Below are 17,500 nucleotides of genomic sequence, written 5' to 3' on the forward strand. Positions count from 1 at the left end.
TTTAATGTTGTTGGTGTTCTTATAATATTTAATTTTGATTGTTTATTACTCCTCTTATAGTTTCATTTCATTGTTCCCTTTCCTCGCTGAGCTATCTGGGCTTTTAGCTTCCTGCTTTTCCCACTAGGGTTACAGCTTAGCTTATAATAATAATAATAATAATAATAATAATAATAATAATAATAATAATAATAATAATAATAATAATAATAATAATAATAATCCCGACTTGGATGATTCTATATTTGATTGTCTTCTTTCCATTATGGCATAGATAAAAGATGATAGAAAGGTCTCACTTGTTCTTGTTGGTGATTACAATGTTCAACATAGGGAGTGGTTAAATTCCGTTTCTCGGCATGTTTAAGAGCTTTGGACTGTGCCTCTATATCAGGCTGTAAGCTAATCAAAAGTGAAGGTACCTCACATATATGGTAACGGCTTAGACCTATTAACATGGATTCCCCGGTGTTATAAAAAGTAAGGTTGGTTTCCAGCTGCGATATCTGGCCATGCCTTAATTTCGTTAATAATCAAAACTGAGCGGCCTGTGTCTGATGTGTCAAACTCATGTAAGATATATATATATATATATATATATATATATATATATATATATATATATATATATATATATATATATATATTAAAGGGTAAAATCCACAGGAACAAGGAAAGGAAAAGACCAGGTACCAAGCGCTTTCGTGTATTACGTACACTTCTTCAGGGTACCCTGAAGAAGTGTACGTAATTCACGAAAGCGCTTGGTACCTGGTCTTTTCCTTTCCTGTTTCCTGTGGATTTTACCCTTTAATATATGTCACGTGCAGTTTTGTGACTGATAAGTAATATATATATATATATATATATATATATATATATATATATATATATATATATATAAATCTTAACCAGCCTGGAGTGGAATTTTGAGTAATATTTCTAATTTGAATTGGTCACAGTTGTATAAAAGTGTTGAGTCTGTTGTTCTCTTGAATGAGAATCTAGTAAACATAAATGATAGGCGTATCCTTTCTCGTGTGCTAAAATATCGAGTGACGGACAAACCCTGGTTCGATGATAATTGTAGATGTGCTAATTTGGCGAAGCAGAAGGCCTATTATTATTATTATTATTATTATTATTATTATCATTATTATTATTATCATTAGTGCTCTCGTTCTTAAAATAACTAGAGCTGTTGCTTAGAAAGCTCATTCTTCAACTGAAAAGAAATACAATTTAACCATATAAGAAACCATCTCTTGTACATCCCAAGAACAGTGGTGGGTTACCCTTAAAGCTGCACTCTTTGGTGTATACTCAACAGTTTCTCATTTACTTGGCTCTGTCAATAACTGTTCAAATCCAGATCCTCGTTTACGATAATGAACCCAAATTCAGGTCTTCATTTACGATAACGAACATAAATCCAGATCATCATTTACGATAACGAACATAAATCCAGATCCTTATTTACGATAACCACAAATTCAAAGACCCATTTACGATAACGAACACAAATCCAGATCCTCATTTACGATAACGATCACAAATCCAGATCCTTATTTACGTTATCGAACACAAATCCAGATCCTCATTTAAGATAACGAACACAAATCCAGATCCTCATTTACGATACCGAACACAAATCCAGACCTCATTTACGATAACGAAGTGAGTAAAGTAATTTCTATTTTCATAGGGCTAAAGCTTACTAGATTAGCTTTTCGATCCCGGAAAATTAAAACACTCTTGATAGACCTTGATGCTTATGATGGTGTAAACCCAAATGGTATTCTTCCTTTTTTTTTTATGAAGACTGTCGATTTCTTAGCTCATAAGTTGTCTGTTATTTTCTGCAAGTTATGCCAGGCTAACACTTGCACGACTTTTTGCCACGAATTTGTCATGTCAAGTCGTGACATTTTGTGGCACGAACTTGAAAATAAAAAAAAAAATAAAAAATTACCTCAGAATCACAGCTCACTTGTCCACATTGACACGAACTGGCACAACGAGTTCACGACGAGTTCATGCATAGCTTTAGCATAGTTTGCGCACTTCCCGCATCGTCCCGACGAGTTCACGAACAGTTCGCGCATAGTTCACGCCGCATTCACGAAATTTTGTCGTGAGCAAAATTTTGAACATTTCAAAATTCTCGTCACGACATGCCACGATGTCATGACAGATTCACGTCGAGTTCACTCCAGTCCACGACGAGTTCACGCCAGTTCACGACTCGAGTCGTGACAATGCGTGCCACAAATTCGTGCAAGTGTCAGGGTACCTTTATCCAGAGATTTTTTAACACTTGTTGAAGAATTGGCAATGTTACTCCATTAGGTAAATGTTTCTGCGGTAGCTCTAGCCCAGCCGATTACTGCATAGTTTCAATAACTCTCATATTATATGAAATGTTTTACAAAGTCCTTGAAGCATGTGAGGCCCTTTTTACAATTTCCAATGCAGTACAGAAATCCCTTGAATGTGGTCAGAAGGTTCGTATGACTGGTCTCGATTTTAGTGCTGCCTTTAACCGTGATAATCATGAGGCCATGGTTTTCAAACTTACACAGTTTGGAGTAGGTAGGTGTTTTCTTAGCATCACTGTTGAATTTTAAAGTAGTAGATTATAAAGAGTTGTTATTGATAGGCACCATAGTGAGTATAGGAATATGACTATATGGTGTTCTTCACGGTATTGTTTTTTACCCATTACTTTTTATACTATATAGACATATGTGGTTTGGCCAAGAAAACAAGCTCATTTCATAAGCAGATGATGCTACTCTCTTAGCATCAACGCCATCTCCTGAATAGAGAGCTAGGGCTGCGGAATCCTTTAATACACATCTAGTTAGAATTATTGTATGATGCAAATTATGGAACATGAAGTGTAAATAGGTCGGAGACAGTGGCTCATGTCAATATGCGGATCTAAACATCGATAATGTTTTTTTTTTTCTTCTTCTTCTAGCTCTGTATGACTTTTTCAGAATTCTGGGTGTAAATTTTAATAGCAAATTTACTTTTGAGAAGCAAATTCGGCTAGTCTCTTCTTCGATTGAACAAAAAATTGGCTTATTGAGAGTCTTTTAAGAATTTTGGTGATCAATCTATTCTGAAGTCTTTTAAGTCTTTCATTCTGCCATGTTTTGAGTCTGGTCTGGTCTTCAGCTGCTGAATCTCAACTTAATTTTTTTGGACAGGAACTTATGGTCTATTAACTTTCCTATTCCTGATATATGTATTAATTTCTGGCCCCCTCGTTCAGTTAGTATTTTTTTTCATAATTCTAACCCTCCTTTGCATTCAGAACTTCCCGGACAGTACCATTCTGTTCATAATACTAGTGTGACAGGCCGAGAGAAGGTTGTGACTCAAAGGCAGGTTGAAAGCAACTGAGTAATTTATTATAGAACACTCTCCTTTCTATACAAAACCTCAAGGCAACAGGAAATTTCATGTTCGAAAAACAGACAATGTTACAGAGGAAAAAAGCAGACATGTTTATTCTGGTTCTTTTTAGTGCGAGGGAAGAGCAAAGATACAAGCATAATATATACAAAATGAATTATGTATGATTGTAAGACACACGGTTGGTACACTAGGTATGCAGTTAATTCTAATAATAAAGCTTTCTATATCATAAGGCCCAATACTACACAGTATTCTAAAAGTATGGTTCAGCTCTGACCTAGTGGAATGATCTTCCTAATCAAGCAGTTGAATCAGTGGAACTTCAAAAGTTCAAAACTTGCGGCAAAGGATTTAATGATGAAAAGAATGTCATATGTCTCTTTTTTAATGTTACTGTTCTTAAAATATTTCATCTTAACTGTTCATTACTTCTCTTGCAGTTTATTTATTTCGCTATTCCCTTTCCTCACTGGGCTATTTTTCCCAGTTGGAACTCTTGGGCTTATAACATGCTGCTTTTCCATCTAGGGTTACAGCTTAGCTAATAATAATAATAATAATAATAATAATAGAGGAATTTTCCCTTTCCTCACTGGGCTATTTTTCCCCGTTGGAACTCTTGGGCTTATAACATGCTGCTTTTCCATCTAGGATTATAGCTTAGCTAATAATAATAATAATAATAATAATAATAATAATAATAGAGGAATGTTGCTGTTCTTAAAATATTTCATCTTAATTCTTCATTACTTCTCTTGCAGTTTATTTATTTCGCTGTTCCCTTTCCTCACTGGGCTATTTTTCCCAGTTGGAACTCTTGGGCTTATAACATGCTGCTTTTCCATCTAGGGTTATAGATTAGCTAACAATAATAATAATAATAATAATAATAATAATAATAATAATAGAGGAATTTTCCCTTTCCTCACTGGGCTATTTTTCCCAGTTGGAACTCTTGGGCTTATAACATGCTGCTTTTCCATCTAGGGTTATAGCTTAGCTAATAATAATAATAATAATAATAATAATAATAATAATAATAATATTATAGAGGAATTTTCCCTTTCCTCACTGGGCTAATTTTCCCAGTTGGAACTCTTGGGCTTATAACATGCTGCTTTTCCATCTAGGGTTATAGCTTAGCTAATAATAATAATAATAATATTATAGAGGAATTTTCCCTTTCCTCACTGGGCTAATTTTCCCAGTTGGAACTCTTGGGCTTATAACATGCTGCTTTTCCATCTAGGGTTATAGCTTAGCTAATAATAATAATAATAATAATAATAATAATAATAATAATAATAATAATAATAATAATAATAATAATAGGGGAATTTTCAAAAGTGAAACTGCTTTTCCATCTAGGGTTATAGCTTAGCTAATAATAATAAAAATAATAATAATAATAATAATAATAATAATAATCATAATCATAATAATAATAATAATAATAATAATAATAATAATAATAATAATAATAATAGAAGAATTTTCAAAAGTGAAACAAGAAAAAAGAATGATTAGAAAGAAACAAAGTAGAAATAAGGGCATGACGGGATTACGCAGAAGAAGATGGCATTGTTAAGGGGGAGGTTAAAGTGGCAATGAATTGTAAATGGAAAAAAGAAAACATAAAATGATCAGAACCTTGAATGGATATAGGGGGGAAGTGAGTTATGAAGAAGAGGGAACGATGTGAAAAGAAAAATGGGGATGAAGAGGTACAACGGATTACATGGGATTTTTTGGAAATGGGAGGGATTACTTAGTTGGGAGAGTTGTTAAATGTTGAATTTTATCTGGTAAGAATTTGGAAGGGGGAATATATATATATATATATATATATATATATATATATATATATATATATATATATATATATATATATATATATATATACATATATATATATATATATATATATATATATATATATATATATATATATAGATATATATATATATATAATTATGTAATATATCTATATATATAAATATATATATATATATATATATATACATATAATTATGTAATATATCTATATATATAAATATATATATATATATATATATATATATATATATATATATATACATATATATATATATATATATATATATATATATATATATATATATATATGTATCTATCTATCTATCTATATATATATATATATATATATATATATATATATATATATAAATATATTTACATATGTATCTATCTATATATATGTAGATAGATACATATGTATTATATATATATATATATATATATATATATATATATATATATATATATATATATATATAGATAGATAGATAGATAGATATATGTATATATACATAATTATATGTATATATATATATATATATATATATATATATATATATATATATATATATATATATATATATTAAAGAAAAATTGCATTGTTTACTCAGCTTTTCAAAATGACAGAACTACGTTATGTTGATGTTTGAACGAAGATTAAATTAATGGAATTTTTTTACTTTATCACGCCAGATAAAATGTACTTGTTGAAGGTGTCTTTTTGTTATTAGACAGGGATTTTGTTAAAAAGAAAGCTCTGGCCTACCGAATGATCATCTTTAATAACGGAAAGATTTTAAAGTAATGGAAAAAATCGTAATAACAAATGTTGCTAAATCTGCTTCGTATTTCATAATAAAATGAAAAAGTTCATCAATTTAAACATTCAATCTAAAGAAGTGTTGGTTGTGTTAAAGCTAAAGGATGGAGTTAAGCACTTAGCAGAGATTAATGATCAAGGTTATGTGTAAAAAAAAAAAAAAAAAAAAAAAAAAAAAAAAAAAAAAAAAAAAAAAAAAAAAAAAAAAAACAGGAGAGAGAGAGAGAGAGAGAGAGAGAGAGAGAGAGAGAGAGAGAGAGAGAGAGAGAGAGAGAGAGATTCTTACGCTCTTTTGCTCCTGAAATGTATAATGAGAGGCTGCGGAAACAGCACAGTAGACTGATTCGTAGCACCCTGATTGTGATTACTAGAGGATGATAAATGGACACACTGGAATTTTTCAGAAAAAACAATGATTGGTTACATAAGATTCAATGGAACTAATTATTGGATTACTAATTATTCATACTGGACCTATAGTCCATTTCTTTTAGCGAGGCAGATTTGCACCGACTCGCAGCAGTGCCCTTTTAGCTCGGAAAAGTTTCCTGATCGCTAATTGGTTGGACGAGATAATTCTAACCAATCAGGGACCAGGAAACTTTTTCCGAGCTAAAAGGGCACCGTTGCGAGTCGGTGCAAATCTGCGTCGCTAAAAGAAATGGACTATAGCTTTGGTGGGTTATTAAAAAATTAAGTCTGCTAATGTTTGATAAGTAATAGTTAAGCCCAATCAACCAATTTTCTTGCGTCTCTTCAGTCTATTCCAATAGCCATTTAGAGCACTTAGGGAATTCTTCCTGAGACTTCTTTTTATCAGGAATATCGTCGAATTATTTACAATATATTCATTCTTCTCCGTATTTCCCTCATATGAATATCAAGGGGAAGTTTCTAGTTATGGTTCTTGTCAGTTTTTCAAGCTTTGTAGGTCTGCCTAGGTCTATTCAGCAAAATTGGTGTTCATTGTAGCTTAAGAACTTTTATTAGAAACAGCAATATAATTTATGCTCGATGTAAGTGGTACCAAAACCATAGGTACGAAAGTGTTAAGGCTAACCCCACTCCCCACCAAAAAAAAAAAAAAAAAAAAAAAATAATAATAATTTCAGGAGTAATTAGATTTAGGTATTCAAAAACATAGTAAGTGGAACTTATCAAATTCAGAAGAGAAATAAGTTCCGATTTCCAAAACCTTATGTAATGATGTACGCTTGGTATATAAATGCTCGAAAAGGATTTGTAAAGTCTGTACTAAAGTGTTTATTGTTGTCAATTCTAAGACGGATTGTAGTCATTCTCAAATAAAATTTTAGATACATTTGTATATTATCAAGAAAATGGTATTAAAAAGAGACCAATATTGTAATCTAAATGTGAAAGATAAGAACAAATGCACTTTAACACGAATAATTTTACCATTGGCCAAACCTATACTCTATAATTTTTACATGAAAAAGAAAAAAAAAAAAATTGTGAAAGATAGGAACAAGTGCTCTTCAACACGAATAATTTTGCCATTGGCCAAACCTATACTCTATCATTAAAAAAAAAAATAAAAAAATAAAAATAAATAAATAAAAAAGTAAAAATTGAGAAGAATCACATTGCATTTTTAAGAAAGTTTACAAAATGAGGTAGTATATATTTACGTTTGTCAACATAAGTTTGAAATCTTTTACGAAACTATCTTTATTTCCTGATCTACTGAACATGAAACGGGTATATTTCAAAATATTAACGTAGGTGACCCCATTCCAATTAAGCAAGATCTTTCCAGATTAAAAGCTGTGAAATTCTTGTTGATAAACTCTCCTTTTTGGGATTGAAGTTCTTGTCTGTTTGAACCAAAGTAAAATGTATCATTTACGAATTAAATGAGTTTTTATAAAACATAAAAAATTAACAAAATTAATTCACATCATTTGTGGTAGGAAAATCATACCTATAAAACAATGAATTTAGAGATGAAAAAAGAGATCATACATTGAGGTAAACTCTTCTTACCACAATTTGAGAAAGATCTTAAAATACATTTAACATTTCCTCCTAATAAACAGTAATCAATATTCATAGCCTTTAACAGCAGTAGTAAAGTATGTATGAGTTGCGACAATGAATTCCACAGTGAGCAGTTTCAGCGGGGAAAAAAGATATTTACTTGCTTTTCTTCTTTGATATAATTTAGAAATTAAAAAACAATTGTTTTTTTTTTTATATCTGCAGTACTTTAAGGTCTCTTTGATACACAAGGCTGCTTATTTATTATTTAATTGTTATTTATTTCTTATCTATTATTTATTATTACACTGATGTCATACTCTAACATAAACACGTCCATGAAGCTTCTTACCCCTGGATAGGTATGCTACTCGGACACCCCATTAAGGGTATACTCGGTCGTGAACGACCCCGACTCCGAAAAAAATTCAGGAAAAATTTAGTTATGCATCAATCTGTATTGTTTGACTTGCTAAAAATACTTCAAAGAAGGCTAAAAATTACTGAAAATATAAATAATACCCATCTACAAAATAACTATTTATTGGAAATATATTAAAAATTTAAGTATACAAAAAAAAAGACTTGACGTAAATATTCACAAAAAATAGAAATATACATATAAACATAAATCCCTTTAGGGACACCTTCTTAGATGGCATAGCAACAGCGTGTAATTGCTGGAAATGAGTTGGACCCATAGAAGTCAAGATCTGAAATGAGAAAAAAAGGGTAAATTTTTTTTTGCCAAAAAAATTTGTCCAAATTTCATGAATTTTTTTGGGTACCCAAATGAAATAGGAAGAGGCTATTTTTTTTTATAGAATAAACTCATATTATCCTAGAACAGAAATACATAATAAAATGTGCACTAAGATGTAATTTACTGTTATAACAGGGGCGAAATCTAAAGGTCATTTTTTGACGGCCTAGTTCACAATGTAAATTTCTTATGAAAATCATTGTATCTCCAATAAAATATGATATTTATGCATTAAATTATACCAAAATATCACGAATTCTATACAGAACAAGAATATATAGAGATATGCCAACTTACCTTTCGGGTATGTCAACAAAATGGTCGCAGACCGCAACAACTCTTACAGCCCTATCTACCACTTGGAATGAAGAATGGGGTTGCAAGCTCCATATTATCATCAACATCTCTTTTTAACTCCATTAGAAGTGTGTTGATGACATCCATGCCGAGGGAATACTGTCTGCTGGCCATTATTGAAGATAAATTCAAAATAAATAGAAAAAAAATCAAATTTGCAAAAAACCCCAAAAAATCAGAAATTAGCATTTGAGGGAAAATGGACCTCATGGCAATATATGGCATCTAAGCCAAAACCAATGTCAAGCAAGTGGTAGACACACCATCCACCCACACTTTCCAACTATAAAGAACCAAACAAGTATCAACACTGTTCGACAATTTATAATTATGTAATAACTTTGCTGTTTGATCACTTACCCCTATAAAGGTATTCAGGGTCGAGGTCGACCCCTGGGGGGGGGGGGGGGGGGTAAAAAAACGGGGAAGGAGGGAAGTTAGACGAAAATCAGTCCTAAAGCAGACAATGGCATGTAGACTAGTCACCCCTTGCAGGTCGATCACTTCCATATTCGAGACAGCTGATGATTTATGGGGAAAAAACAGGTTTTGAAAATGCTGTAGGGGTCGCAAACGACCCATCATACCTTTCCAGGGTTACAAAACCTGCAATCGATAAACTGAAAATACCCGGCAACGATTTTCTCCCAAAACAGGAGTGCAATGAGGGGGCGGGGCTTGACAGTCTGCTCTCTAACCAGCTAACCCAGGGTTGTCAGATGGTCATTACGGTTTGTTGCTTCTCTCTCTCTCTCTCTCTCTCTCTCTCTCTCTCTCTCTCTCTCTCTCTCTCTCTCTCTCCCAAGTCTGGAAATGTGGATAAAGTTCTTGCTGTATTCAAAGAAAATCTGGAAATTTCATTAAAGGGTCTGGAAATCTGGATAAAACTCCAAAAAATCTGGAAAAATCCAAATTTTCCTGGCAATCTGGCAACACTGAGCTAACCTAGTTTTGGCCGGGCGTCCCGTTGCCATGGCAACCCTTGTCCGAGAATTAGAACTTTCGAATGATAAAATTGTAGACATTGCTCTTTACATATTTTACCAATGTATTGAAAAAAGGAACCACACCTGGGGCTGCTATAGCAATCGTGAACCCTAAAATGAAGTATTGTAATACTACTACTAAATATTAGGGTACAAAAATACGAATGTTCATTAGTGCCACACTTCTCCACTGGCAAACCTTGCCTTCCAAATGTTCAACTACTCTTCCATAAGACTAATGGTAATCCTAATCCTGGTGAACATTTTACAGACTTCCCAAGATAAATGTTCATTTGAATTAGAGGCAGATCTTACACCGATTCTGCACATTGGTAATCCATGTTAAATACCTATAGGTACCCTGACACTTGCACGAATTTGTGGCACGCATTGTCACGACTCGAGTCGTGAACTGGCGTGAACTCGTCGTGAACTGGAGTGAACTCGTCGTGAACCTGTCGTGACATCGTGGCATGTCGTGACGAGAATTTTGAAATGTTCAAAATTTTGGTCACGACAAAATTTCGTGAACGCGGCGTGAACGCGGCGTGAACTATGCGCGAACTGTTCGTGAACTCCTCGGGACGATGCGTAAAGTGCGCAAACTATGCTAAAACTATGCATGAACTCGTCGTGAACTCGTCGTGCCAGTTCGTGTCAATGTGGACAGGTGAGCTGTGATTCTGAGGTAATTTTTTTTTTTTTGTTTGTTTTTCCAGTTCGTGCCACAAAATGTCACGACTTGCCACGACAAATTCGTGGCAAAAAGTCGTGCAAGTGGCAGCCTGGAATAAGATTGTAAGTGCACAGACCAATTTCACCATACGGCACTGATATCAAAAGGAAACGGGACATGTGACCTGAAAACTAAACCTGAAAGATATTTCTATTCTAAATATCAACGGGAAAAAAACTCCAGAAGAGATAAAGGGCATTGAGGTGGGCTAAAAGTGAGCTGCAATGACACCAATGCACAAATACAATTAAAATAAAGCCAACAGTATTGAATAATTAGTGTCAAATATAAACATTATACAGTTCAAATTTAGATTGAATTAATAATTTATTTAACATTATAAATTAAATAAGTTATCAACATGCTATTGATTATTTACTGACTTATTTCATAATGACTGAATTATGTATTGTTCACGCTGTAGTGTGGTGAGTATATTTATAGCTGAATTGTGTAGTGTCTGTGTTAATAGAATAATGTTCTTATATACAATTATTATTATTATTATTATTATTATTATTATTATTATTATTATAATTAAAACATAGTCCTTAAATACTTTAGTTTATTATGAATGCAGATAATAATCACAATTTTTTCAGTAACCCGTCAAATTGGTGTTCTGTACTCATAGATCAGGAAGACTTGCACCATCCCTGTACTGCTTTGAGGAAATATAGTAATATACTCTATGGTATATTGGATTAAAAATAATTATGCGATATAGTATAGTAATAGCCCTCATTTGCTCGATGAAATTAAGTAAATATTCATAGATTGTTGGTTTAAATTAATGTAACATTTTTAATATAGTTTTTATCGAAAATTATTCATTAAACACAATGCAAAGACCTACAATTAATATTCCATATTTAATCATCATATTCACACATCAAGTTAGTGATATTGTTAATTTCTTCTGATTCATCGCCTTCATGTGGCTCATCCACCTCTCCCTTCTCTACATCCTCTCAATCCTTGTGGATAAGTGATCCACTAGTTTACCCCATACAATATCTAAGGCCCTGTCCACACTACCAGGCAGTCCCCGACGGGCAAACAGTGATACCAGGCCACAATAGTTAGTGAAAATGAGGGTTGATGACTTCAGAAGCGGGAAAACTAAAGGCAGGGATCTGGCAACACTTTATGATGCCAGATCCCTGTCTGTGGTTTTCCCGCTTCTGACATAATTAACCCTCAATCTTACTAACTATTGTGGTCTGGTATCACTGTTTGCCCGTCGGGGACTGCCCGGTAGTGTGGACAGGGCCTAGAGTCCTTCAATGCGACACCACCCATGCCCATCTGGAGAGGGTATATCTGGTTTAGCTTGATCTGCTTTATTCCATATGAATGCTTGATAGTCTGCCCTCTTTATGTGTTCTCTAAGGGACATGTGGCATAGCTGATCTGGAGCTGTATTTTTTTCTTTTAAGAAAATGATTAATACGTCATTTGTCTACACTCATAGAAAGACCAGATCTAAGAGATTTGAATGTGGTTTTAAAAGTTTTTTTGTAATAATTTCCATGGCAGCAACATGCACTTCCGAATAAACGCGGTCATCCTACCACATCCAGAAAAAGCATGGAAGGAAGGCAAAAGGAAGGCCTCAATCACATATGTGCCTGTTCGAGATCCATCAGTACTTGAGATAACTGCGAAGTTTTGACCACTCATTAAGTAATATCTATGTAGCTTCCATTCTCCCAATAAGAAATGCTCTTTTTTCTTTTTGTCTCTCATGAAACTTTTCCAGTTTATGGGAATTTTTGTTGAACTACCCTTGAGTAATAACGTGACAAAGCTGGTCAAACACTCTCTCAGATAGTTCACCAAATGTTATAGGTAATGTTACCTGTGCTTGTAATACTACGTTTTCGTCAGTGATGCAATTTATGTGTTCAGTTTCTGGTCTTCTTATAAGGTTTTGATCTGTTTCTTGAGCACGAGGCCGTTTCGCTTTGTTGGCTATTAATAGTGAACCTTCAGTAGTTGCTAAGGTCACAGGCGCTGGTCCTATAGTCCATTTCTTTTAGCGATGCATATTTGCACCGACTCGCAGCGGTGCCCTTTTAGCTCGGAAAAGTTTCCGGATTTCTGATTGGTTGGACGAGATAATTCCAACCAATCAGCGATCACGAAACTTTTCCGAGCTAAAAGGGCACCACTGCGAGTCGGTGCAAATATGCATCGCTAAAAGAAATGGACTATAGTGGTTTACTAATAACTTTCTCCATATTAAATTTGTGAATTGTAGCCAGTACTGCAACCTGGTCTGGTACATTTCTTTCTGCTATCATTTGCTTTAATTTCCTTGTTGCTGTTGTTATAATTGCTACTGACTTAACAATGGAAGTGTACCAACCGTGTGTCACACGATCGTACATAATTCATTTTGTATATATTATGCTTGTATCTTCGCTCTTCCCTCGCACTAAAAAGAACCAGAATAAACATGTCTGCGTTTCTCCTATGTAACATTGTCTGTTTCTCGAACATGTAATTTCCTGTTGCCTTGAGGTTTTGTATATAAAGGAGAGTGTTCTATAATAAATTAACTCAGTTGCTTTCACACTGCCTTTGAGTTCACAACCTTCTCTCGGCCCGTCACAGAAGCAAATGTTTTGAGATTTTGCTTTTTAATTGGTTCATTAAAGCTTTTAGTCTTAGTATTCAGTCTCTCCTGTGGAGCGAGTGAACCGGATGAAAAACAATATAATAAGGATTTGTCTTCTACATTAAAATATTCTGGTCATGAAAATACAATGAAAAATCATTAAGAATATAATTACGTTCATCTATATTTTCTGCTGCATATATTCTGACCTATTCAATTTTGATTTTATCAAGTGCTATGATGAATATTGATGATAGGGCTTTAGAATTGAAAAAAAAAAAATCCTTGCCCGAAAAAACTTACGAATATATATATATATATATATATATATAATAAATATAATATATAAGCAGAAAAAAATATTAGTGATATTATTTTCCCATTGCGCCCCAATATGAATTCAAAATTACTGCCATTACCGCAACGATCATCCAATGGCTGAAGAGAAGCAGTTTCTGATTCCACGATCTTTAAAGAATATGAAAAAGAGGGGCTACAAAAATCAGTCGGAGGGGGGAGCGGGGACTCTCGGGTGGGCGCAAGGTCTACATTGCTGGTACACTACCAATTCACAACTTGGTGCAGGGTTGCCAGGTTGGCCTTTTTCGGACCAAAAACCTCCAAATTTGGCCTTTTTCGGACCAAAAACCTCCAAATTTGGCCTTTTTTGTGCTAGATACCTAAATTTGGCCTTTTCTCGTGCTAGATACCTAAATTTGGCCTTTTTCGTGCTAGATACCTAAATTTGGCCTTTTTTAAATAGACTAGCCTTAAATGCTATATGTTTCGGCCTTTTTCTACTATTAGGTTGGCCTTTTAAAGCTCCAGTTGATCAGAAGTTGGCCTTTTCTCATTTGGAAAACCTGGCAATCCTGGCTTGGTGGACAATAGTGAGGAATACTTCAGTACCAGATGAAGACCGAGGAATCCTTTGTTTCAGTAATGAACCATGGACTCGGTTCTTCAATGGAGAGATGGATAACAGAAGGGTACAATTGTGCTGTTGTTTATATATATGTATGTATGTATGTATGTATGTATATATATATATATATATATATATATATATATATACAGTATATATATATATATATATATATATATATATATATATATATATATATTTATATTTATATATACTGTATATATATGTATGTATGTATGTATGTGTATATATATATATATATATATATATATATATATATATATATATGCGTGTAATTGTATGTATGTACGGATATATATGATATATTTGTGTAGGAGTGTGTATATATATATATATATATATATATATATATACACTCCTACACAAATATATCATATATATGCATACATACAATTACATGCATATATATATATATATATATATATATATATATATATATATATATATATATATATATATATATATATGTATGTATGTATACATATTAAATAGCCATTTTCTTCGCAATGAGATGGGGAAAAACGACCACATTCATTCATTCTGCTATATTGCGGAAAAACCATCTATGTATATAAAACTTCAACAACATGATATATAAAACCTCCTGCTCACAGTTACACACAAAGAAATAAGGCAAGGGGAGACAAACAAACAATGAAAATAAGTAATGGCATAATTATTTACCTACAAATATAAAACAAACTTTTTTCCTGACAGCAAATTCAGGAAACGGGTCCCTGAAATCACTCTTCTTCCTTTCAAAGGAACCGACCATCGCCATGCTAATGAAGTTATTTCTTTCTTTCGTAGGAGGCCTCGTCCGTGCTCAAGTGTTCACCAAGAATAAGGTGACGGTGGATGGGCCATTGCTTACCAAGGAATCGCATAAAAGGTAGGTGAGGATCTGTTATGTGGACATGGTCTTGCAATAGATGTGAATGTGTATCAAGAGTTGAGAAAAGACCACTTTTTGTCCAATAACTTCTTTCTTTCTTTTTTTTTTTTTACCAAAGAGGCTTGGAAGACTAAAGCACTTATTTTTAACAGTGATAGTTTTAAAAAAATCATTAGTTTTTAAAGAGTGGTCTAAACACATCTTCTGTGTTTAGACCTTTTGTTTTATTCCTAATATATTTGTATATAACTATTAATTTTATTGTAATATTTTGTATATGGCTCTACAGCTGAAATAAAGAATTTGAATTTAAATTTGAATACGATCCGGTAGTAACAACAACAATAATAAGAATAGGGAAGTGGGGAATATGGGGAAAGGAAGAGTACCCCTGGATACAATCCAGCTTATATCTCAAAGGCAGGTACTCGGGATGGGAAAGATTTAGGGAATAGGGAGATAGAGAAGTACAGGAGAAGAATAAAAGAGAGGGGCAGACCCTCTTGCGATATTAGGGAATTGGTATTATTATTTCAGTCTGTTAGGCCTACGCATAAACGAACGATTATTTCCGTGATTGTGTGCGGGCAGTTACGTACCTCTAACGACTATCAGCTTTATGGAAAGTGGCTCAGATAACACCTATAGAACAAGAGAATCTCTACGATAGCTAAGAGCTTTGCTAGTGATAACGTTATTCTCTTTTACTTCAATCTTTTTAACAAGAGAAACAAAGGCATAAGCCCCCCAAAAAACGGTCCTTATAATGCGAAAAATATACTGAGACATTGAAAAAAATATATATAAATAAAAAGTGTTGAACTATTTGATTGATCAATGAAAAATTAAATGTAGCATGAATTTTAAATGCTGTTGGAAGTAAAATTATCATATTTTATTCATGCAAACATACTTTATATAGTGTTACAGATCATTGTTGACTAGTTAATAAATATCAGACCATTCAAATGTCCGATAATAATATTCCTTGTATTTACACACAAGAAAAAAAATATCTCATACACTCAAAAATTACTTATCGATATGCAATCAAGTGCTATAAAAGAAGAAAAATGTTATATACAATAAATGAACATATTTCTGAAGAGAAAATCAAAACATTTATTCCATCAAAATAATAATTTCATCAGCAAATATGCTAAGAAGGAACATTCCTTTTGATACAGAGTAAAAACCATCACTCAACGTGACTATAAGACCCATTTTCGCAAAACGCTTTCGCACGTAAGACGTCATTTGTTCGTCGGGATTTCCACTTCCTTATCGTTATCGTGCCTCCCTATTCCCGGTTTCCTTTCACCGGATTCCTCTCGACCTCTTCTGGTCCTTTCCCCTGCATGCCCCGGTCTTCAGAGCTACTACTGCATTCCCCGGTCTTCAGAGCTACAACTGCATTCCCCGGTCTTCAGAGCTACAACTGCATGCCCCGGTCTTCAGAGCTACCACTGCATTCCCCGGTCTTCAGAGCTACAACTGCATTCCCCGGTCTTCAGAGCTACAACTGCATGCCCCGGTCTTCAGAGCTACAACTGCATTCCCCGGTCTTCAGAGCAACAACTGCATTCCCCGGTCTTCAGAGCTACCACTGCATTCCCCGGTCTTCAGAGCTACCACTGCATTCCCCGGTCTTCAGAGCTACCACTGCATTCCCCGGTCTTCAGAGCTACCACTGCATTCCCCGGTCTTCAGAGCTACAACTGGATTCCCCGGTCTTCAGAGCTCCCACTGCATTCCCCGGTCTTCAGAGCTACAACTGGATTCCCCGGTCTTCAGAGCTCCCACTGCATTCCCCGGTCTTCAGAGCTACCACTGCATTCCCCGGTCTTCAGAGCTACAACTGCATTCCCCAGTCTTCAGAGCTACCACTGCATTCCCCGGTCTTCAGAGCTACCACTGCATTCCCCGGTCTTCAGACTTACAACTGCATTCCCCGGTCTTCAGACTTACAACTGCATTCCCCGGTCTTCAGAGCTACCACTGCATTCCCCGGTCTTCAGAGCCACCACTGCATTCCCCGGTCTTCAGAACTACCACTGCATTCCCCGGTCTTCAGAGCTACCACTGCATTCCCCGGTCTTCAGAGCTACCAC

The 17,500-nt window shown here is 34.1% G+C and overlaps 1 protein-coding gene across 2 annotated transcripts in view; it reads left to right on the plus strand.

Moving 5' to 3' along the window:
- The window catches only part of LOC137642542 (pyrokinin-1 receptor-like), a 613,424-nt gene that overhangs the window by 154,663 nt on the left and 441,261 nt on the right, over window positions 1-17,500 (plus strand). For both annotated transcript variants that reach the window (XM_068375190.1, XM_068375200.1), the window contains exon 2: window positions 15,305-15,386. The gene's annotated coding sequence lies outside the window, so the exon portion shown is untranslated. The remainder of the gene's footprint in view (window positions 1-15,304; window positions 15,387-17,500) is intronic.

Source organism: Palaemon carinicauda, chromosome 1 (genome assembly GCF_036898095.1).
Source record: "Palaemon carinicauda isolate YSFRI2023 chromosome 1, ASM3689809v2, whole genome shotgun sequence".
Taxonomy (NCBI): domain Eukaryota; kingdom Metazoa; phylum Arthropoda; class Malacostraca; order Decapoda; family Palaemonidae; genus Palaemon; species Palaemon carinicauda.